At 42.5% G+C, this 25,999-nt stretch overlaps 1 long non-coding RNA gene across 1 annotated transcript; it reads left to right on the top strand.

Annotated features, from left to right (window-relative positions):
• On the top strand, nucleotides 1-25,999 carry LOC141993563 (uncharacterized). Its single transcript, XR_012640890.1, has 4 exons — nucleotides 1-108; nucleotides 486-642; nucleotides 24,205-24,297; nucleotides 25,891-25,999. It is a non-coding gene; the product is annotated as an uncharacterized LOC141993563 (long non-coding RNA).

Below are 25,999 nucleotides of genomic sequence, written 5' to 3'. Positions count from 1 at the left end.
TTTTGTCATTACTGGCATTATGCTCAGGAGAGATCACACAGGTTAATTACAACTGCAGGTGAATTGAAAACAACTGACTACTCAATACCCATCCATGATTTGATTCAGGTAAGATTGCCAGTCATGCTGGTGGTGCATATTATTTTATGGAGTAGGCAATTTTATGCACCATGTTCCTCTGACCTTTAGTAGCTGCATACCATAAGAAACACTGGTGGATGGCAGTAATAATTCACAGCAATGTGTGGGACTAAGCTCATCTTATCTCTCAGTAAGTGTGGGGAGGGAGTATCATTGACTACATTCTAGAGTTTCCAGATATATGCACTTGTGATTAATCTAACCTGCCACTGGATGTCACTCTTCCTTGACAGCTGAAAACATTTATTGGGGAGAGTTGGGGGTTTTTTTAAGTGGCTTTTACAGAAAGACAATTTGGAACATTTGCAAAACTTAGATTAAAAAGTTTTTTTTCTTCTTTTCAGTTTCCCATCCAGAGAGCTTCTGCCTAGCAAGTTTGATTTCTGAGATGAGCTTTTCAAATTGCTTGTATAAAGGCAACCAAGTGACTGTACTCTAAAAACCTTCCTTAGGTATTTCACAAACATTACTGCACTTCTAAAAGAGAGAGCACAGAAAAAGGTAAGTGGATTTTCCATTACTCCATTGTATTTACTATGTTTTGATGGACTGTTGTGATAAGGGAGGCAGGCATAGGTCAATTTGGATTTTACATTTTATTTAATTGCAGGTACTTTGCAGTATTGTCAGACATTCTGCGTTATCAGGAGTACTGCAAGATCCAGTCTGCAGCATAAAGCTATTGATATGGTTTGCCCTGCAGCAGACGGTGCTTTCAGAACAAATATATTTGTATGTAGTAGTCAGACTAGGGCTTTAGGGTGAAGATTTCTGGGGCTTGATTCTCAATTACACCAAGATTCTTTTACTACTTTGGCAGGATAAAGAGGCCTTAAAGTGGACAGAAACATCCACTTGAAAATACCCTCTGAACATGGGTTTTCCCGGCTAGTATATAAAGTGCCTACACTAGGGGTGTGCGCTGCATTATGGCTATTCTTGGTTTCCCACAGAGCAATTAGAACACTGAAACTGCTCTAACTTACATGAGGAGCCTGAAATGAATCTGCACAGTCCCAAAATACAGAGTTCAAAAGCAGCTTAAGGGGCAGGAAAAAGAATGAGAATCCAGCCCCTATATGTTGTTTCTAGCTCTGCCAATGAATCACTGCATAGACTTGGACAAATACTGACTCACTTTTTCCATCTGTAATTTTTTTTTAATTAAGAATGATATCACTTTGCACTTACATAGCCCCTTATCTGCACAGAAGAATCTCAAAGCATTTTAGTTAATTCTCCCAATCCCACCGTGCGGGAGGCACATACTAATTGGGAGTTGGAAGAAGTAACCATTGTTTGTAAAGGACCTTGAGATTCTTGGAGGAAAAGGACCCTATCAATACAGAGACTTGTTATTAAAAATAATAACCAGGCCTGTGTCTGATGGAAAGGAAGGGCTCAGAAGCATATAACAAGACAGTTCAATACATTTTAGGTGGCAGCTGGAAATGCATCACAAACTAAGGTCCCTATTGTCCTCTTTCACCCTCCTTTTAAAAATCCATATAGGCCTGTAGAGACACATACATTTATTAACAACTGTTTATTAATAACCATTAATGAACAGGTGTGTCCTGAGTAATGAGGTGCCAACACTATCCTAGAGCTGGGAGTAGTAGAAGAGGGAATTCTTGCGTAGAGGACAGGAGACCCTCAGAGTAACCTGTCTTTGGAGTCCCAGGGCAGCTCTTCCATTACAGCTCCTCTGTGGGAGTAGAGACTCCACTGCATTGCTGTGGGGAGAGAAAGAGCAGACACACCAAAGGGATGTTCCTCTGCTGAATCCTTGGCAGTTATGTTGGAAATATTAACACTTGGTCATCCCTTCTGTGGCTGCTACTCTGCATCCACTAAGGGCACATGGACACGTCACCATGATTCCTGAAGGAGTGTGCTGCCAGAGAAAGTGGAGGATCAACCGGATGTCCATGCAGAGACACTGGACTTCTAGGACTCCCAAGTTCCATTGCTCTAATGGGCCAAACCCCTGCTTGTTCCCCTGGGAGCCAGTTGTTCCCCAGATGCCTCCTCCAATGGAAAATATTATGTGGAAAATTCCATGAGCTGGAACTCAGAGGGTTTCCTGACCCATACAAAGGAATATCCCATGTAAGGGAGAATATAGTACATATAAATAGTTCTGGCAAATATTTAAATATGTGGTGAATCTAAAAAAAATATTGAAAACCTCATTAATGTCAGATTTCCCAATACAGATGTCTACAGAGTGCAAAGATGTCAGTATGGCCCACCCACACTGATTTTCAGATTTTTTTTCCTAAAGTGACAAGAGAACAGAACCTCGTATTTTCCATACGCAGTTATGCTTGTGCATAGTTCCTTGCTGCTGGAGTCTTCCACTACAGCAACAGGACACTCCACAGACTCCAGCAGCAGGACACTACACAGCTTAAAATACAGTTGATGGTGAGCCACTGCTTAGGTGATTAGAGACATGCCAGTGCTAGAACTCTACGGTATATACCCTACATGGCTCTCTATATACCCAAGCACTGCCTCCCCCATAGACACTGCTATTTTTAGCTGTGTAGTGTCCTGCTGCTGGAGCCTTTTCCAGCCGCAGTGGAAGACTCCAGCAGCAAGGAAAGGCTCTTGCAGGGGATAGGTGGTAGGGAAGGGCTCTGGCTGCAGGGAGCTGCTGGAGCCTCCCCCCACTGCCTCACTTCTGCCAGAGCTTTACACTGTCCCATGTAGCTACACACTGCAGTATAGATGCAGCTTGCATTTTATTGCGGCTTGGAGCTACGCATACCACCACCAATGTAGACAATGCCTAAGAGATAGGCATTTATTAATATTTTTATTATTATGCTTCCCAGCTAAATGAAAAGGAGCATTGGAAAATATCACCTGACTGTGGTGGTGCTGACATACTTGTTAATCGCATGTGTCCATTTAAATCCCCCAAATAATCTACACACTTAAAAGTAAGATAAAAGCAGAGGGGCTGGAAACACTGGACTTTTGTTATTTCTCATGACAGGCAAGGGTGCCAACTGGCCAGTAAGCAATTCATGGGTCTCATGAGTCACCTCACAAAGCATTCAACATGTGTTGAGTCTAAGACCATCTACAATTATGTCTAAGTATGACCATTAAATAATTCTGCAATGCCACTACCAACATATCACATTTAAAGAATGGTACTTGTGGAAATGTTCACCTTTTTAGCTATCTGTGGTATTTATAAAAATAAAAGGGGGTACTTGTGGCGCCTTAGAGACTAACCAATTTATCCGAGCATAAGCTTTCGTGAGCTACAGCTCATTTCATTGGATGCATTAGTGGAAAATACAGTGGGGAGATTTTATATACACAGAGAACATGAAACAATGGGTGTTACCATACACACTGTAACGAGAGTGATCAGGTAAGGTGAGCTATCTCACAGATCTTGGGAGACAGGCCAGTCCTTGCTTACAGACAGCCCCCCAACCTGAAGCAAATACTCACCAGCAACCACACAACAAAACCAGTAACCCAGGAACCTATCCTTGCAACAAAGCTCATTGCCAACTGTGTCCACATATCTATTCAGGGGACACCATCATAGGGCCTAATCACATCAGCCACACCATCAGAGGCTCGTTCACCTGCACATCTACCAATGTGATATATGCCATCATGTGCCAGCAATGCCCCTCTGCCATGTACATTGGTCAAACTGGACAGTCTCTACGTAAAAGAATAAATGTACTCAAATCAGACGTCAAGAATTATAACATTCAAAAACCAGTCAGAGAACACTTCAATCTCTCTGGTCACTCTATTACAGACCTAAAAGTTGCAATTCTTCAACAAAAAAACTTCAAAAACACACTCCAACGAGCGACTACTGAATTGGAATTAATTTGCAAACTCGACACCATTACATTAGGCTTGAATAAAGACTGGGAGTGGATGTGTCATTACACAAAGTAAAACTATTTCCCCATGTTTATTTTCCCCACCCCTACTGTTCCTCACACGGTCTTGTCAACTTCTGGAAATGGCCCACCTTGATTATCACTACAAAAGGCTTTTCTTTTTTCTCTCTCCTCTGGTAATAGCTCACCTTACCTGATCACTCTCGTTACAGTGTGTATGGTAACACCCATTGTTTCATGTTTTCTGTGTATATAAAATCTCCCCACTGTATTTTCCACTGAATGCATCTGATGAAGTGAGCTGTAGCTCCCAAAAGCTTATGCTCAAATAAATTTGTTCGTCTCTAAGGCGCCACGAGTACTCTTTTTCTTTTTTGCAGATACAGACTAACACGGCTGCTACTCTGAAACCTGTGGTATTTATATAGCTCCCTTTACCTTGCTACTTTACAATGTCTCTGTGAGGCAGGAAAATACTAGTATCCCCATTTTACAGGTGAGGAACTGAGGCACAGAAAGACTAGGGGCATATCCAAACAAGGAGTGAGGTGTGGCCAGCTGGGGTGTAAATCTACAGTGCTCCAGCATGCCATTCACCAACTGGGCATGTGGAATAACTCTTTGTGTAGACAAGCCCTAAACAGCTTGCCCTAGGTCACACAGAGGGTCTGTGATGGAACAGAGAATTGAACCCAAGGATGCTGAGCCGCACCCTAGCCATTAGACCATCCTTCCTCACAGCACTGACTGCCTTTTGAGTGTACTAAGTTAATGACTGATCTGTGGCTCCCAGAGCAACCCGAGCTTCTCAAGCAATATGAATTTTGATGAAACAGCTTGGCTTGTTTCTAAGTATCATACTGGGAGTGATTATTGCCATTGTTCCTTATTATTCACTGTAACATTCATGCAACCTCAGACATATTTATTCATAGCAAATAATTGCCACCCCGATGCTCATTATGAAAGGAACACAGTGATTTTCTAAGGTATTCTAGTTACAGAAGGCCAGATTCACACCTGTGCAGACAGCCATCACAAAGGCTATATGCCACTCAAATTAAGTCCCACTTATACATTATTTTGAGGACTTGGAATTTAAGCAGTGCATAGGCTTTGTCCTGGTCCTCTGCAGAAGGGTTAACTTCAACCACAATGAATCAAGGTAGTCTTATTATCTAATATTTATTGTTTCAGAGGCTATCTGCAGAGCCCTTACTTAAGCTTTCTGATTTGGTAGTCTAGTATGTCAGCCTGCAGAGCAGAAACACTGTGCCATCTACTGTGATTCCATTACACCTTTCAATTATGGCACCAAGCTCTAATTACATTCTTGCTGTTTGTTTTTGGGGAGCAGGGGTTGTTTGTTTGCTTGCTTTTTAATGATAAGAATTACACACAATTTTTGAAACTGAGGGAATAGGAAACCAAGCAAGAAAGCACGGATGTGAATTCTAATTGCTGTGCTTTAATCATCAAAATTAGTGGGAAAGTGAATTATCCAAATACAGTGTGGCAGAAAAAATATATTCATATCTATGCAGTTTGCCATAATGACATATGAGCCTGTCAGAAATGGCAGCTGAGACTTTAAAAGGTGGAACCTTGAAAACCAGGCAATTCTAAAGCTCTAGCTAAATTATAATAAATCTGGCTCACTTTTAACTCTTAGTGCCAAGGGCTTCACTTTGTGGCATGGATTGGAGACTAAAAACATCCAGGGGTAGATCCTCAGCTGATGTAAATCTGTAGTGCTGTTGACTTCAGTAGAGCTAGGCCAATTTAAACCATCTGAACATCAAGCCCCAAAGACTAGATGTGTGGCTCTCTAGAAAACATTGGCCTATGTTTTGATATTAAAGGTATCCATTAGAGAAACTGTCATACTGTGGCATTCCTGAGAGAGAGCACATTTAGAGAGGAGCCAGATCACTTTGCCAGAAGTATTAGTGTGTTCCATGCTATTGCTAGATATATTTGCATTTGAATATTTCTGCCCCAGCATCCAAATTCTAATTCTGCTTGATCCTGCATTCCTTGTGCATCCAAAATTCCCTCTGAATTTAAGTGGGGTTTTAGCTGTGAAAGAAATCCAGTACTGCATGACCATATTCCTAGCATGCCAATTCACACTTTGTTGCCATGTACATTTTTAGGATGACAAGTTTTTCTTTAGGGTTGTGCCATAATATTTGAGATACTTGACTTCATTTCAGTTCTGTGAAGTCAGTCATATTTTGGGAAAAGCTCATGAAATTTTGCTGTTTGTTGCTCCAAAAACAGTTGTTTTTGCATGACCATGCACTCAATTTTCACTCAAAATGGCTTTTAGAGGCAGAAAAATCTACTTTATTTTAGACTGAGACAATTTCCAGGGAGATCTCCATGATGCTGAGCAGAAAGTTTCACAGCAGATTACAAATCGCAGGCGGAGAACGCAATAAAGACAAGGAGAAAATAATTAAAATGGAGCAAAGAGAGAAGTTATAAAGTCAAACATTGCACAAATGATTACAGCTTCTGTGGGAGATACACTTTGCAGATCGTTTAGTGTTGAAGCCTATAATCAACCATTAAGAGGTATTTTACCTTTCTTTAACAACAATCTTTCCCCTTTTTCTGCATTGGCTATTTCCCATAGCATTGCTCCACCACTACCACTGTTTAAATTATTAGACCTACATAACTGTTTGTTAGTTCAGCTACCATGCTTTCTTTCTTCTTCCATGTCCTTTCAAACACAGCACATTACCTCCATAACTTCTAATGATTTACTAACTCATCAAACATGTTGTCAAGCACCATAAAGCTCCCTAGAAGTAGGATATTTCCTTATTACTCATTCAACCTTTACAAGGTGCCTCAATTTTTTTGATCACTTGAAATTTGTAGACTCAAGCATTCATATCATGTAGCACACACTATTTCTCTAATGCATAATTTTGTAGGTAAGAGATGGTTAATGATCAGCATGGCTCAATATACACCTGGGAAGATTGTGTAACTTTGATAGTATTTTAGAACAATATGCAGTGTTGTAACCGTGTCAATTCCAGGATATTAAAGATACAAGATGGGTGAGGTAATATTTTTTATTAGACCAACAGGTCACCTGAAGAATTGCTCTGTGTAAACTCAAAAGCTTTTCTGTCTCACGATCAGAAGTTGGTGAAATAAAAGTTATTACCTCATCCACCTGGTCTCTCTTTAAGAACGATAATTTTTATCTGTAAATCCAATTTTATTTACAATAAGGGTTTGCTTAAAGAAAGCACCTTAAGAAATCTCTTCAGCGAACTACTGTCCAAGTGCACCTACAATTTTTTTATATATAAAGTGTGTATTGTAGAAGAGAAACCAGTGGCTTATGCATCTAAGTGTTATTACTGTTATATTTGTGAAATAAAAGGGCTGGTTGCTATCTTCTGTTTTTCTCATTAGAAGATTACCAAATCCTAGTTTTTCATAAAATCCCTTTTCCCTTTCATACTATATTATCAAAATGAACTAAATGCCCATTGTTTTCTGTCCTCGTTAGATCGTTCACATATCAATGGGAATCATAATACATCAGACTTAGCAACTGTGATAACTGGCCCTCACTCTGACCCTACACATGCTCCCTCCAAGCAGGGATGGCAGGTTTGTCAAAATTTTGGTGGTGCCCAGAACCCACCCCCCCCCAAACTCCGCCCCCCCCACCTACCTAAGACTCTGGGACGGAGTTTGGGGTGGGGGGAGCAGTTCTGGGGTGCAGGCCTGGACTGGGGCAGGGGATTGGGGTGCAGGAGGGGTGCACGGTGCAGGCTCTGGGAGGGAGTTTGGGTGCAGAAGGGGTGAGAGGGTGGGCTCTGGGAGGGAGTTTGGGTGGGGAGGGGGTCTGGGGTGCAGGTTCTGGGATGGAGTTTGGTGCTGGGTGCAGGCTCTTAGGCTGGGGCAGCGGGTGGGAGTGTAGGAGGGGGTGAGGGGTGCAGGCTCTTTGGGGGCAGGAGAGGGTGTGTGGGGTGGGGGTTCAGGCTCTGGGATGGAGTTTGGGTGCAGGGTCTGGGCTGGGGCAGGGAGTGGGTATGTAGTAAGGGGTGAGGGGTTCAGGCTCTGGGATGGAGTTTGGGGATGGGAGGGGGTGTGGAGGGAGGCGGTGCAGGCTCTGGGAGGGAGTTTGGGGTGGAGGGGGTGCAGAAGGAGGGGGTGCAGGGGTGAGGATTGTGGGGTGGGGCTGGGAATGAGGGGTTTGGGGTGTAGCTGGGGATGAGGGGTTCATGATGCAGGAGGGGGCTCAGAGTTGGGGCAGAGGGTTAGGGTGCAGGGGATGAGGGCTCTAGCTAGGGCTGGGGATGAGGGGTTTGGGAGGGGCTCGGGAGGGGCTCAGGGCTGGGGCACAGGGTAGGGGTGCGGGGGTGTGTGAGGGCTCTGTCTGGGGCTGGGGATGAGGGGTTTGGGGTGTTGGAGAGGCTCAGGGATGGGGCAGAGGGTTGGGGTGCAGAGGGGGTGAGGGTTCTGGCTGGGGGTGTGAGCTCTGGGGTGGGGCAGGGCTGGGAATGTGTTTGGGGTGCAGGCAGGCTGCCCTGGGGCTGGGGCCAGAGAGAAGGACTCCCCTCAGCCCTCTTCCCACCAGCAGCAGGGGCTCCCCCCAGCAGCACACTCACCTCATACCACTGTCACTGCATGTGTTCCTAGGGCCCCTCTCAGGCCCAGGAAGCCCCCTCGCCTCCCCTGTGGTCCATTACATGTGCACCTCCTCCCCTGCTGCTGCCCCTCACTGTAGCCTCACTGAGTGGGTGGGGATGGGGCTGCCCCTTGCCCAGTGTGGGGCAGGAGTGGTGACTGCGAGTGGGGGGGCCCTGTGGTGGAGGAGGGTCCCGTCAGAAAAAGGAAGCGTCCGAGGCAGAAGGGTAGGGTCAGGGCAGGCTGGATGGGGGGGCACTAGGACCCTGGAGCCAGAAGAGCGGAGTCAGCGTGGACCTGCAGGGGAGAGGCAGGGATGCTCCGGGGCCCAGGGAGGTGCGAGGGGGCCGGGGGACACTTGGAGGAGGTGTAGGGGAGAGACCCTGATCTAAACATTGGTGGAGCCAGGCCGCAGGGCCCTGAATGTTGTTGGAGACTGGGCACCACAGGCCCATACAACTAGCCGCCCCTGCCTCCAAGATAGAGTTGAGGCAACATTGGTAGTGCAGGAAAGCTTGATCTGCAACTCACTGCCTTGTCTGTGGATAAATATAGGATTTTATCTCCCAGAGCAGTTTTCTTGAGCACAGTATTCATTCTTTATTATAGCTACACACACACCCTTTATTAGAAAATGGAACAGGTCTCTCATGCAAGAGCTTTTATGACCTTTAGCAACGAACAGTCCATTTATATATAGTGCTTCTGGCTGCTAAATGTTTCCTTATGAGACAAAATACAGACCTGGGGTAAGAAGCAGGTGCAGCACCTCTGAAAATGAATGGGATTTGCAGCCCCTCCCCCGTAGAACCTCCTGCATGCCATGAAACAGCTGATCAGGAGGGATGGGGAGGCGCTGCTGGTGGGTGGGAGGTGCTGGGAGCCATGGTGTGGAGCTGCTGTGGGGCTGCTGATGTATTAGTGTGGTTCTTGGGCAATGCACACTGGTAAATTCTGGCTCCTTCTCAGGCTCATGGTGGCCACCACTGTTCTAAGGGCTTTTATTACATCATCTGAATTTCTGCATTGTTTAACTAAGTTTAACAAAGAGCCAAATACTGTTGGTTTCAAAATGTTAGACATATAATTAAACATCAGAGCATGCCAAAAATCACATAAAAATTAGCAAAAAACCTCAAAGGACCTCTTATGACGGAACAAAGATTTCTAAACTTGGCAACCATTTATGGTACAAGCCAGTACATTAATAACATGCCATGGTGAAAGGCAGATTGTGAGGGGTATGTGAGGGATATCAGATCAACATAATGGTCAACCTGAGATGGGCTTGTATAGCAAATGATGTGTATTTTTCAGTTATACCAGTTTTTCAGATAATTAAGCAAATTTGTATCCATAGTTAAATATTGCCCCTTCCTCCTATAAATGGAAATTCTTTAACAGGAAAATTGATGAACTCCTGTCTAATATTAACTTGGCTTTCCACATCAGGGAACACCTCCTAAAATAGATCCTTTGGGGTATCATGAGAGTACAAACATACAGGCAACCATTCACCTTTCTCTTCATGAAAAAACTTGTACAGATACAGACAGACATCATCTTCCTCTCCAAATACAAACAGATGGACATCATACCAAAAGGACTAAAGGTAAAAAACCCATTACAATCTACATACCACACAGACTATGCTGACAGCTTGTGCCACACGCTCTCAAAGAAACTGCGGAACCACTTGATCAACATGCTCTACAGCAAACAGGGAAAGACTAAGAATGAGCTCTCAAAACTGGATACTCTCATCAAAAACCAACCTTCCACACAAACTTCCTCGTGGCTGGACTTTACAAAAACTAGACAAGCCATTTACAACACACACTTTGCTTCTCTACAAAAGAAAAAGGACACTAAACTATCTAAATTACTACGTGCCACAAGGGGCCACAACAGTGGTTCCCTTAACCCACCCAGCAATATTGTTAATCTATCCAACTATACTCTCAGCCCAGCAGAAGAATCTGTCCTATCTCGGGCCTCTCCTTCTGCCCCTCCACCCCCACGAACATGATACAGTTCTGTGGTGACCTAGAATCCTATTTTTGATGACTCCGACTCAAGGAATATTTCCAACACACCTCTGAACAACATACTAACCCACAGAGACCTTCCTACCAAGTCTACAAAAAGAAGGATTCTGGGTGGACTCCTCCTGAAGGTCGAAACAACAGACTGGTCTTCTACATAGAGTGCTTCCGCCGACGTGCACAGGCTGAAATTGTGGAAAAGCAGCATCACTTGCCCCATAACCTCAGCCATGCAGAACACAATGCCATCCACAGCCTCAGAAACAACTCTGACATCATAATCAAAAAGGCTGACAAAGGAGGTGCTGTCGTCGTCATGAATAGGTCGGAATATGAACAAGAGGCTGCTAGGCAGCTCTCCAACACCACTTTCTACAAGCCATTACCCTCTGATTTCACTGAGGGTTACCAAAAGAAACTGCACCATTTGCTCAAGAAACTCCTTGAAAAAGCACAAGAACAAGTCCGCACACACTCACACCCCTGGAACCCCGACCAGGGGTATTCTATCTGCTACCCAAGAGCCATAAACCTAGAAATCATGGACGCCCCATCATCTCAGGCATTGGCACCCTGACAGCAGGATTGTCTGGCTATGTAGACTCCCTCCTCAGGCCCTATGCTACCAGCACTCCTAGCTATCTTCGAGACACCACTGACTTCCTGAGGAAACTACAATCCATTGGTGATCTTCCAGAAAACACCATCCTAGCCACTATGGATGTAGAAGCCCTCTACACCAACATTCTACACAAAGATGGACTACAAGCCGTCAGGAACAGTATCCCCGATAATGTCACGGCAAACCTGGTGGCTGAACTTTGTGACTTTGTCCTCACCCATAACTATTTCACATTTGGGGACAATGTATACCTTCAAATCAGCGGCACTGCTATGGGTACCCACATGGCCGCACAGTATGCCAACATTTTTATGGCTGACTTAGAACAACGCTTCCTCAGCTCTCGTCCCCTAATGCCCCTACTCTACTTGCACTACATTGATGACATCTTCATCATCTGGACCCATGGCAAAGAAGCTCTTGAGGAATTCCACCATGATTTCAACAATTTCCATCCCACCATCAACCTCAGCCTGGACCAGTCCACACAAGAGATCCACTTCCTGGACACTATGGTGTTAATAAGCGCTGGTCACATAAACACCACCCTATACCGGAAACCTACTGACTGCTATGCCTACCTACATGCCTTCAGCTTTCATCCAGACCACACCACACGATCCATTGTCTACAGCCAAGCTCTTCGATACAACCGCATTTGCTCCAACCCGTCAGACAGAGACTAACACCTACAAGATCTCTATCAAGCATTCTTACAACTACAATACCCACCTGCTGAAGTGAAGAAACAGATTTACAGAGCCAGAAGAGTACCCAGAAGTTACCTACTACAGGACAGGCCCAACAAAGAAAATAACAGAACGCCACTAGCCATCACCTTCAGCCCCCAACTAAAACCTCCCCAACGCATCATCAAAGATCTACAACCTATCCTGAAGGACAACCTATCACTCTCACAGATCTTGGGAGACAGGCCAGTCCTTGCTTACAGACAACCCCCGAACCTGAAGCAAATACTCACCAGGAACCACTAACCCAGGAACCTACCCTTGCAACAAAGCCCGTTGCCAATTGTGTCCACATATCTATTCAGGGGACACCATCATAGGGCCTAATCACATCAGCCACACTATCAGAGGCTCATTCACCTGCACATCTACCAGTGTGATATGTGCCAGCAATGACCCTCTGCCATGTACATTGGTCAAACTGGACAGTCTCTACGTAAAAGAATAAATGGACACAAATCAGATGTCAAGAATTATAACATTCAAAAACCAGTCGGAGAACAACTTCAATCTCTTTGGTCACTCAATTACAGACCTAAAAGTGGCAATTCTTCAACAAAAAAAACTTCAAAAACAGACTCCAATGAGAGACTGCTGAATTGGAATTAATTTGCAAACTGGATACAATTAACTTAGGCTTGAATATAGAATGGGAGTGGATGTGTCATTACACAAAGGAAAACTATTTCCCCATGTTTATTCCCCCCACACACACACACACACACACTGTTCCTCAGATGTTCTTGTCAACGCTGGAAATGGCCCACCTTGATTATCACTACCAAAGGTTCTCCTCCCCCTGGCCCTCTGCTCTCCTGCTGGTAATAGCTCACCTTACCTGATCACTCTCATTACAGTGTGTATGGTAACACCCATTGTTTCATGTTCTCTATGTATATAAATCTCCCCAATGTATTTTCCACTGAATGCATCCGATGAAGTGAGCTGTAGCTCACGAAAACTTATGCTCAAATAAATTTGTTAGTCTCTAAGGTGTCACAAGTACTCCTTTTCTTTTTTGCATTCACCTTGTCTCTCTCTCACTACCAATGTAATAAGAAGTTTACTTGTATATGGCCATGTCCTTAATAATGTGTCTGTATTTTGCATATTCAGGGCTAGATTCTGATCCTCCACTTCAGTCTCCCACATACTGCTCTAGCAGTATATAAAGTCTGTAAAGGAGCCTCAACAGCCCAAGGGAGAATTTCCCTGGTGTACGAGTAACATAGAACTAATGGATCTATGCTGCTCCCCTAAAAGCCTACAGAGTAGGTGCATGCCAAGAGTGGGAGGGCTGTGGGCATAGAATTTTGTACTATAGTTATTGTAGACTGAAGAATAGCCCTTAGGCAGCAGTGGGGAGGCTGCTATACAATGGACAACTAGCACACGGTCCCCAATGCCACAGTATCTGAGCATCCTGTTGTTGTTTCCTCGAAAGAATCAAGGTTCCAAATAAACAGAACATGAAAAATCCTACAACCTTTATGTCAATTGTTCCATTGATTTCAGCATAGGAGGCAGTATGGTCAAGTGGATAAGGCATTGGAGCTCTATTACGAGCTCTACCCCTGACCTTGGGCAAGTCATTTCACAGACACTGTGTTTCAGTTTTTCCCATCTCTACAATAATGACCTTACTTTGTAAAGTGCTATAAGATCAACAGGGGGGAAAAACATTATGTCAAAGCTTTGTATTTTATCTGTACTTCCATGATTAAGGTAGGCAGGATTAAGGCCATTGTGGCTATCAAGAATATATTGAAATTAACTCCAACACCACCCTCATACCTTTCCACAAATTTCACTCTCTTCATTCCCTCCAAAGATAGCATAAAAACGTACAGCCCAAAGACTAAGGACCTTGACTTAATTGGAGCTAGGGCAATTTATACCAAGTGAGGTCTGGTCCCCAGATCTCCAGCTACTGTGAGTCAGTATGACTCCATTGAAGTCAATGGACATATGCTCATTTACACGAGCCCTAAATGTTAAAGAGCAAAAGAAGAAAATGGAATAATATGCACACTCACGCATAGTAAATATTCAAATAGAGTGACACATTCATGTTATAAAGCCTGCCTGCATTCTGACAAGAAGGGAGTAAAAAATAATTATTTTAATATTTCTAACATGTAGCAATAAAGCAAAGGTAGTAAGAAAACAGAAGGTTTAGATAAGCAAATCTCAGAAAAAAGGAAATTGAAAGAGAACATTTCTCTTAAATCTGTTTTAACTTGTAATGTGGAAGATGAATATTGCAGAAAATGCAGGCTATAAAAATGGCGCAGCTAGTTCTTTGCTCACAATAAGGAAGTTATTTTGTTTTGTAGAAAGTGCATCAATGGCCGTGGTAGGTGTTACTCAGTTATCTGATTTTATAGTCCCAATAATCCATTTTAAAAACTGTAGTAAATAGGTAATATATTATCATGACAGCTGCATTAAATGACTGCCTCTCCTGTGTTATGCTTTTGACTTTATACAACAATGTTAAGATGTTTTTAACCAAGTTTCCAAGATGAAAATAACATGGTGTCAAAATATTTTTTTCTAACCAATCAGCGCTATTGAAAAACATCACTGAGTTTTGCGTTTCCATGACAACAAATCTCAAATACTACAAAACCAATCCAAGCTCACCAATAAAGTGTTCTTATGAGAAGAAAATGACTCAAGTAAAAGCATCAACCATGCAACCCTAGATGTGTATAATGTACACTTGCATCAGAGAATAAATCAGTAATGTTTCTACTTTCTAGATTTAGATTTCTTCGTGCCCTTTTCTTCTTTTGGGGTGCTGGTGCGTGTAGCCTGTATACTAAAGCCCATGCTACATTTTGATTCTAGTCTATTTTAGAAGAATATGGGGATAACCACAGGATATTAACAGAATAATATTTGCAGCAGTCTTTTACTCTAGAACTTTGATCAATTTGCTACTGAATCCCAGTTGACAATGGAATTCTCCCATTTACTGTACAGGCAACTTCCCAAGCTTTCCCACTAGTCTTGCTAAATATGACCTGTTAGGATAACCTCAAATGGTGAAACACCCACCATTCAGTCTTCATTGCCTCTTCCAATAGAGGCTTCCCTGTTGTGGCTGTCAACAGTGGTGCCAGTTGAAATTGTGGAAAGTGTCCCACTGAATCCATTGGGGTTGTGTGGTGGCCAGGATCCTCCCACGCAGGGTTCTTTGAAGGCTCAGGGACTCAGAGTCTGATTGAAAGGCCACTAGTCAGTGTGAAGACACCCACTGGATTTCAGTGGGCTCTGGATCAGTCCACACAGTGGAAAAGTTCTACATTCCATTACTGCTTCCTTCAGTCAGCCAGCAAGCCCCTCTACTAAAACACTTTTTTTAAAAGCCCACAGCAAGATAAAGCCAATGCTTCTTGGCTGCTCAATTTTAAAAAGAATTGTAGATAATGGGATTGTTTTTTTAAATATACCTTGATGCCATCCTTTTTCAACTCTGGAGGCACGCATGTTGAGGGACTTGGGACTTCAAAAAAAAGAGACAGAGAGGTCATAACCTATATGCAGTGAAGTGGGAAGCTAAGGATTTAGAATAATCATTCTTTAAATTGTAGCACAGTATTCTTTTAACCTATCAACCACAATTGTTCGTGATTTTCCCAGTGCTAATGACCAGGTCTTAAAGGATGTAAATAATACTGAGTCCCCCCATACACACACATTTAAATTAGCCATCATTCTAAAGTGTTGACATCTAAAGCTGGGGACCAACTGGCTAAGCGGCTGTTCTGCAGAAAAGGACCTGGGGATTACAGTGGATGAGAAGCTAGCTATGAGTCAACAGTGTGCCCTGGTTGCCAAGAAGGCTAATGACATATTGGGCTGCATTAGTAGGAGCACTGCAAGCAGATCGGAGGAAGTCATTATTCCTCTCTGTCCGGCCCTGGTGAGGCCATATCTGGAGTATTACGACCAGCTTTGGGCTCCCCACCACAGAAAGGATGTGGACAAATTGGAAAGAGTCCAGCGAAGGACAACAAAAATGATTAGGGGAGGATTTGATAGCAGCCTTCAACTACCTGAAGGGGGGTTCCAAAGAGGATGGAGCTTGGCTCTTCTCAGTGGTGGCAGATGACAGAACAAAGAGCAATGGTCTTAAGCTGCAGTGGGGGAGGTCTATGTTGGATATTAGGAAAAACTATTTCACTAGGAGGGTGGTGAAGCACTGGAATGGGTTACCTGGGGAGGTGGTGGAATCTCCATCCTTAGAGGTTTAAGGCCCTGCTTTACAAAGCCCTGGCTGGGATGATTTAGTTGGGGATTGGTCCTGCTTTGAGCAGGAGGTTGGACTAGATGACCTCCTGAGGTCTCTTCCAACCCTAATCTTCTATGATTCTATGAAATTTCGGCCCCACTGAAGTCAGTAGGAATTTGCCATTGATAGCAATGGAGCCAGGATTTTTCTCTGAGTAAACAACACAAAAGTTGATTTTATATCATTATTTTAAAATATGTAATTACAAGATAATGCATTCCCTTTCAATCAAGACAGGGTGCAATGAGGTAGGGATATGTAAAAAATGCTTTTGTGATCAAATAGAACCAAGATGCAAATATTCAATGACTGTTTTCAAACTCTAGACTGAAGTGAAAGAGGACATAGGCAGCGCTTTTAATGGAAAATGAATGAATTCAGAACAGAGTTACATGATACTAGTACATTGTTGGCTAACCACTGAAAGTGCTGCTCTCTTTATTTTATAAATGTCCTCACTATTATTTTTTTAGTTGCAGAAGTCTGACAATGAGTGACTGCACTCACGATATATTTTGCAATATAATAAAGCAAAGGAGCCTTTACATGATCATGGAATAAATTAAGATATAAATGGCCAGTCAGATCACACAAATCATCATCTCTTTGTTGCAATACCTTAGTTTTTATTCTTTGATCCATTAATTTCCACTTTGTCCTTTCATCCTCTTTTGATATAATCTTTTTATATTTGGGGGGAGAGGGAAAGAGGGGCAGATGATTTCCTTTAATATGACATCCCAGAAGTTTTTACCTCACACTAATGAAATTGAATCAATAACATCACCAGATACTTTAAGACCAGATTTTAGCCTCATACTGCACACCTGTAACGAGATCCAGTGCCCCTTTATTTCCCTGCACCAGTTATCTATACTGTAAGTAGCTCCACATGAAAGAAAGCTGCTTCTGAAGGGCGACACAGCCCACACATGACATGTGGGTACCAGTGGGAAGCAAGTGGAGGGAACTCACTGGCCAGTGTAGCTACATTCATGCACTGGGGGAAATAAATCTGAGCCAGATTGTCAGAATCGCCAGGCAGCCAGCTGAGGCAGGAGCAGGCAGGGTGGAACAGGGGCAGGCTAACATGGAACAGGCACAGGGTAAAGCAGGATCAGGAAGGGCAGCCTATTAAAACAACCATTCAATGGGTGTGCTCCTGATCACGTAGTGATATTGAGCAGACTGGAGAGACACTGCATCCCTTAGAAGCCTATATACCTACTTCAAGATCACTGGGGTGGACTTAGGCCCTTGCCTGTGGATTGGCTGACCCCTGGTTGAATGGTGTGGGGCTTATCACAAGACCTGCAGGTAACTGCCTGGGATGACTCATCACACTTTCTGGGTCAGAGATTAATCGTTAGGCTTAAAAAGTCTTAGGCTCAGAGGAAACTCAGGGATGACTCATCAGGCTTAAGCAGACTCAGTCTCAGAGGCAGGGGTGAAAGTAAGTCGAACAACTTACCGGTATTCTGGGGCCAGCTCTGGCCCCCAGAAGGGGTGGGGCCTAGGGTGGAAGGGGCGGGGTTGAGGGGGTCAGAGCCAGCCCCAGCCCACCCTGTAAGGTAAGTGCCTCCCCCCCACACACTGGGGTAGCAGCAGCAGCCCGGGGCTCTGGGGGCTATTTAAAGGGCCCGGGACTCCCCTTTTCTACCGCCCTGGCCCTTTAAGTAGTCGCCAGAGCCCTGGGGAAGCGGCGGGGCTCCAGCGGCTATTTAAAGGACCGGGGCGGCAGAGGCAGCTGAAGCCCCGGCCCTTTAAATAGTTCCCGGAGCCCCCACTACCCCAGGGCTCCAGGGGCTATTTAAAGGGCCCGCAGCTCCCCTGTTTCTACTGCCCTGGTCCTTTAAATAGCCGCCGGAGCCCTGCAGTAGCAGCGGCGGGGCTCCAGTGGCTATTTAAAAGGCCCGGCGGTAGAAGCAGGGGAGCCCCAGGCCCTTTAAATAGCTGCCGGAGCCCTGCAGCTGCTACCCCAGGGCTCCAGCAGCGGGGCTCTGGAGGCAATTTAAAGGGCCTTGGGTTCCAGCCACTGCTGGGAGCCCCAGGCCCTTTAAATTGCCCCCTGGGGAAACTGGGCTGCCCCAATACGGTGTACTGGCTCTTGCCGGTACGCTGTACCGGGGCGTACCGGCTTACTTTCACCTCTGCTTAGAGGTAACTCATCACACAGGTATAGGTCTGGTGCTTGTCCCCAGTTGGGGGCAAACGGGGACCAGGAGGCAAATCATGACTCTCTCTCTCTACATCTCAATATACTTCCCAGTTTGTTTCCAAGTCAGAACAACATGCTGCCCGACCACAGTCATATTAAAGTCACAATTGAGCCTGCATAGTTTGCACTTAGATAGACTTTGAAATACAAGGATATCAAAGCACATTAGAGCTAATGTAAAATACTATTTTATGACATGATGAATATGACTTTATGGTGCCATTAGCACCTCTGTTTTTTTCTTATTTCTCTGTAATTGTTAGTGCTATCTCCCGCTCTTCCCACACACACGCACACTAAATAAACACTCTAGCACCATTGTGTGCAGGGAAAAGTTATAATACACAGCTTAACAATGGCTAAAATGAAGCTATATAGATGTCAAGGGCCTACCATAGAATCACACAGAAAGTCAGTGGCAAAGACTGAAATAGACTACATGGGCTTCTTCTACCTCTTGCTTCTGCCTAGTGATGTAAGTAACTTCCACAGAAGTCAATGCAAGAATGTAATGTCCTGAAAGAGGAGAATCTGACTAGAAGTGGTGACTCCAACTCCTCTATGCTAACCAGCAGACTGCAAGACCTTCTATATTTTTTATTATATTCAGATATTACAGATGTCACAGAAAACTAATATGAGCTAATAAGAGTAGTAATAATAGGTATAGAATTTGATAGCTATAGCAGTTTACATTTTCTTCCTTCTGTGGCGGGAGCTAGTTATATAGTGGTTTATGGTTTATTATGTTTTCCACTGGAGAACAGAGTTCAAATCCTATTATAACTCCTAAATGTAAATGAGTTTTTTGGTCTTACCCCACTCCCTTTATTGCATATCACATAACCAACTTGCCATTTAATGAATGATTCAGAATGCTTGACTGTCTCTGCCACATGAATATAAACGACAGGAATAACAGATCAGCATGAAGAACATTGGCAGAGATATACAGGACTTCAAGACTGGAACAGAAAGGGTGATGGGGTGTGAAGGTTGCAACTCATGGGTGAGGTGAATTGACAGAGCTGCATAAGGACCCACACCTCTGAAAGCAGGGAGTTTTGAATGTCAGGATTTAAGTGTCTTGAAAGAGCAGTGTGGTAAAGCTGGCACAAGGCCTGCCCTAATGATGCCCGGCTTAAGCCATTGCTATGATAATCCAGCACTCTCATAAAACTACACTCAGTAGTAAATTAAAAGAGAGAAAACTGCATTCAGTCTATCCTAACCCACATATTTTACCCCATAGAATTTTAACAAAGGTTACTCTGAGTAGAGCCTTTTGGCTTCTATGTTATGAATATTGATAAGGTGCCATTCTCAACAGCAGGTAGGGAACCAGTTATGCATCATTGAGATCTTGTCTTCTATTACTTTCTCAGAGCATATAGACTCACTCTTTGAAATGCCTAGAGCTAAGTTGCTAAAGTATATAAGTATTACCAAAGTGTCCCTACTGCATCAGAAAGTGGAATCAGCCAACTGTGAAATGAATTTGTATTTTCACCAATCTAATAACAACAGACTGTAGAGGGCTCTGTACTCAACACATTTGTTATGTTTATTGTCATGGAGAGACAGGGCTTTGATGTCACTGATAAATGAAATTACAGCTTGTCAGAATTCTAAGTCTAATTGGCTGACAGATGGCCAAACTTTTAACTTTATTACAAGTTGCATGTCAAATCAAGAGTGCAGAAGAGGTGACAAACAGTTAGCATCATATGCTTGGTTCCATTAAGATCTTTTGTCTTGCAGGTCATTGATGTGACCTTCAATATCAAGTTTACGGAAATCAATTCTGTACTGTATTTTTCATTGTTGTTATGGAATGGGGAAACTTTGGTGATCTGACTCTTTGTGAGTTTATGTGTCTTTTCATTTTACTTTTGGTATTGCTTTGAATGTGGTAATACTAAAACTTCCAGAAAGTTGCTTCATGGAGACAGGGACCTTTTGTACTTTGGTCTGTATACATTGGGGAAGACTGTAAACCCCTTAACCCACACTGTGGAGCTGTTACTCACAGGATTCGTCCCATTGACTTCAGTACAAATTATTACTGGAGAAAGCATTCCCACATTCCTATGCTGAGAAGTGACTACTTGTCCTGGTGTCACACTCTGGAGGAGAAAGAATTCCACAACAGCAAGCACAATTCAGTGAGGTGCAACATGATCAGTTTAACATATGAAACATAAAATGTTTCTATTCATTGATTTCATTCCATTTTACAACAATCTTTTTAACTTTCTTGATTGATTGACCCTTCGAATTACAGCCCACATTTCTCTGAATGAAGTACCCATGTCATCAAATCAATATATAGTTTTGTTCCTGCATTAAATAGCTCCTTTAGAGTGCTATTGAATCCCTGTAGAAATGAACAGAGTGACAGATTTAACTTCTATCTGGAGAAGAAAAGTAATAAAAAAAAAACCAACAATGAGGAATTCCAAGGATGTTTTATGTTGTTTTAAAGGATGAGGCCAGGACTGTGTTAATTTGTCTGATACTTTCAGATCCAACCTGTAATACCAATTCTGTATGGGATATCCAAGAACACACTCACTGAGTTGTGCCATTTAGATATAGCCCTGCTTTCAGGGCAGTGCAAAATTTGTGACAATTTATCAAAAATATTATAAAAAAAAGTAAATAACCATTTCAGTAATGGTTTCAAAAACACTTTCTATATGAATTTTTGTTTTAAAGTATTCATGAACAAATTTAACATCTGAGAACCTAAAATAAGTCAATTTTGAACACTGTAAAAGAAGAAACCATTATGTCAAAAATTTTCACTACATTCATTTTTCAGTTTTTTAACCAGCTCTACTTAAGAAGCCTTCTCAACACTAATGAATACAATTCTGTGATTCTGAAGATCAGGAATAGCAGTTTCAGATGATAGATGCTCATGCTAGCCTCATGGAATTCTTGTCAATAATGATTTGGCTCAGGCAACTATCTTCTTTCTGAGATACCTCTCCCAAAAGATGCTAAGTTGTGGAATTGGCTTAGCATCAATAGTATTAAGATTTACATCCACATGCTGGCTGGCAAGCAATAAGGGTAATTTGACAAAATTGGTGTCTTTGTATATTAGCAAATCATATTGACTAGGTATACAGCAATATATTCCAAGTTATATTATGGCAGCCTATAAATCAGGAGATATAAGAATTAGAAAATCTGTATGTGCACTGATATTATCCCATCCAGGAGTCCAATATTTAGCTTTACAAAAGGTCTTTAGGAAGAAGGTATTCCCTTAACAGTGTTATGTCAGAGTAAACTTTTCACCTCCCATTCCTCAGACTTTGCTCAGCTAAGTTCTTTATTCAGGCAAGCTATAAGTTTAAACAAGTGATTTCAGGGGCAAATAACCACTTGTGTGGCTGTGTAAGGGTTCAGGTGAGAGCTGGGCATTATGAGAAATGTCAAAGATAGTGCTCAGTCATGCTTAGGTTGTGCAAGCAGTCCATGACTTGAACACTCTGTAAATCCGGGGTATGGTCAGGGGATAGGTTCAATATTTTCAGAATTGTCCTGGGAAGCTCAAAGGCTGTCTCAAGGACTGAAAAGTTAGCGGAGTCAGCAGCAAGATTCCAGGGGACCAGAGTTAAGAGGCTCAAGCTGAATTTTTTCATTGACTACGCTGCAGTTTGTGCACTTTAAAAATAGCCAACACGTAGAGAAAGAACCTCCCCATAGACAGAGACAGAGAAAATCCATGACAAAAGGAGATAGACAGGATTTACAAGTCTAAAGAAGGAAGGTGAAGATGAGTCACAGAAAGAGACTTGGAGGACATGGAAAGGGTCAGGACATATAGAGCTTCAGGGGAGGAGGTTACCGGAGAGTTGGGGGACAGCACTGGAGAGAATTTGCACTACAGCACATGGCCACTTTGGGGCTGCAAATCAAGAGAGATCACAGGAAGAAAAGACAGTAGGCAAAAAAGGCAGCGGCTCAGAAGATGAGGCATAATTACCTCTGAAAGCTTTAGGAGCTTTGTAGGATCTTCCTCAGCCTTCTGAGACACAGGTCATCCAGCAATGCAGACATGCTCCTGAAGCCATCCAGTCCCACTATGAAGAACTGAGGATTTTCAAAAGAAAATCCCTTGGGCACCCCAACTCTCACTGAAGGCTCTAGAGAAAGATCCAATGGTTATTTGTACCTTTTGAAAATATTGCCCATAATGTATTTGAAAAACATCCCAGGACCCAAAGGGGGTCGGAGGAAAACTGCCAGGAAATTGTTTCTTAATACAATATGTAGTGGCTGTCTCTTTGGTCACACCAGGGCCACACTTGCAGTATTTCTTGCTCAAAGGTAAGATATCTTATTTTTACAAAACTTTCAGCCCCATTTTGTGGACTCACAGGCTGTATGTTCAGAAAACCTAGACTTTTTGAGTTTTTATCTGATCAAAACAAATCCCTGAATTTTATGAGATTTGCCCATCTCCACCTTACTTCTTTCCATGATAGCCAAATCCCACTGTTGCATATTAGATTTCAGCATAAAACTGACGTAGTTGGTTCAAGCCTGCTTTTATGGCACTGTTTAACACTAAGTGCAAAACACAAACCTACACCCATTATTCTGCACTTTAGCAGATTTTCCTTTAGTGCAAGAAAACTATCTTCACTCCTCCTCCCCCCCCACACATGGTGGCACTATGAACTAACACAGTGTAGAAAGAAATCACAAAAGTGGGAAAATTTCTGCTAGCTTTGACTTCCTTGGACAGTAAGCTCTCAGTTCCACAAATACTTATGTATGAGTAGTTCCATCAACTTCAATGTGATTACTGATGTGCATAATGATAAGGTTATACATAAATATTTCTAGGATTTGAGCCTAGTGGACTGTAATACTTTCATCTAATTTTGGTTGTTGGGTTTAGTGTACACATGTTGGCAGCCTGTGAAATATAGGAGGTCAGACTAGATGGTCTGATGGTGTCTTCTGGTCTTAAACTCTATGACGCTAAAGCAGTATCAAGTTGAAGCTAAAAACTGACCAAAGCACTCATACCACATGAAATTTTTGAGAATGCCAAATGTATTTGAAATGTATTTATTTATTTTGGTGCTGTAATGGTTATCCAAGCACTGAAATAGCATCTTTTGTTAAAGTTGAAATGATTTCAACTGATTTTTGCCAAGAGGTGGGAAATGATAAATAAAAGTAAAGATTTTTGTTTTTCTTAAATTCCAGAATTTTTACTGAACAATAAAATGGGGAGGGGGAGGGGAGGAAATGGTTACTTGTAAGCGTGAACTGTGGAGGAAAGTTGGCAGTTTTGTTAAAACTCCATCATCTTCAAGTGATGTTAATTATTGTAATTAATTTTGATATTTCCTATGTACAGCAGCTTTGATAAAAGGTTTCCAGCAATTGTTGAAGTGTTTATTTTTGAGACAGTGTCTATTTTGAGGCATGCAGTAGTTGATGGAATAAATTATTCCTTTATGGGAACGTTTCCAGATTTGAGGAGTTGTACTTCTTTCCATTAGAAATGTCCAGGGTAGCTTTTGAATTTTTTTGCTTGATCAGGGACGGTGAAGATGAGTTTCACATCCATGACCGGATATTGACTTAACATCTCAATTCTGAAGACCTGCATTGTGAAGAAGTTGGAATGCTGTGGTATGTAAAGATATATATTAATTTATTCTGCTGAGGAAATATAAATGGTCTCACATCTCCAGTAGTGACTTTTCCATGTAGATGTTATATCACAAAACCAGCTGTCGTTAATGACGTAATTGATCTATCCTTCTGGGAGAAGAAAGTGGCCTAAGTTTTCAAAAGTGACTAGTGATTTTGACTTGAGACAACTTTAAGGGGTCCTGAAGGTGGGTATTTAATTTCAATTAAGTTGTGTCCATTTGGGCACCCAAAATCACTAGTCACCTTTGAAAATTTGGGCCAAAATGCTGAACTGTTTAAAGATCTTTTATGTTGTGTTTGTGCAATGAAAACCCAGTATGCAATGTGTTTTGTTGTGCCTTCACTTATTTGGTCTCTATAATAGTGTCTTGCATTTTTTGCAGTATACTGAAATGCTATATTGTTTGAGTGCATGTTAGTGACAAAGTTCAGAATTCTTTAATTTGGTGTGATTTCAGTGCATATGGTGGCAGTTCTTTTAACCCCTCCTAGCATCACATGCCAAAATACCACTGAACATTGAAACAAACTTTCTACAAACAGAAAGAATTTATGGGACAACAACAAGAAATAAGAACAGGTCAAAAAATTATACATATTTTTTGCAGGAAAATCTTTTTCTTTTCTTTTTTCCCCCCAATTTTTGGGAAACATTTCCTGTTTTTAACAATGAATAAACAATACCAGATTCTTCAGTTTTCACAAAAAGAAACATTGCACAACAAACAAATTTTCAGTTAGACAAAAATGGAGACACTGGTTGATGGATGAACCTCTTAAAGTTGAGCAATTTGATTTGGATAAGCACCCAGACACTTGAGCTATGCATCTGAACCTATGTAGCTCTTGAATCAGCAAAATCGAGCTTTAAATCTTGGAAGAAAAAGCTTTCTCCTGAGGATTCTGGCTTTTCTTGTTGATGCTTGAGTTAGAACTACTATGGCAAGTGGCTCACACCATTCAAGATTTTATTTTTTTATATTACTCAGTTTTTTCCCAGACTCTAAAAATAGTTCAGTTCAGATTTGGTTTGAACTTTGGTTAAGCACTCAGATACAAGAGGCATTCAGTAAACACCACAGAGCAATACATAGATAGTTTGGGGCCAGTTCCTATTCTAACAAAACCATATTCACCCATAGCTGTTGGAATTGTATGTTATTTTCACAGGTTCTTGGAAACTTAAATGCAAAGCTTAATTCCATAAGCAATTCCATTCCATCATCACCCCCACCCTATCAGAGGGCTGTCATTATAGGGTTTTACATGACAACTGATTATCGTATTAACAAACAACAGAATTTATACCATATGTACGATTTCTAATCTGCAAAGCTCTTTACAAACATTAACTAATGAAGCCTCACAACAGTCATGTGAGTAAGCTAAGTATTAATGCTGTTCCAGAGATGTGGGAATCGATACGGAGGTTTTCAGGGTGATTTTTCAATGATCGTATTGGGACACACAATAGGGAATGGACATGCCTAAAATGGGAAGAATTTTCAAAGTGGTGAGTGGGCATTCCAAAAATTCGGAGAGTTTTGCCCCTGCTGTGGGCTGTTTCAGATGCCTGGGATCTTTGAATCTAGCTGAGCAGCTCTGCCTACCGGTTGCTCAATGCAAGAGCATTCCTGCCTTGCTCCAGCACCCTAAAATGGTGACCACCAGATGAGGG

The sequence above is a fragment of the Natator depressus genome, chromosome 9 (assembly GCF_965152275.1).
Source record: "Natator depressus isolate rNatDep1 chromosome 9, rNatDep2.hap1, whole genome shotgun sequence".
In the NCBI taxonomy this organism is placed as follows: Eukaryota; Metazoa; Chordata; order Testudines; family Cheloniidae; genus Natator; species Natator depressus.
This window is presented reverse-complemented; position numbering and strand designations above follow the sequence as displayed.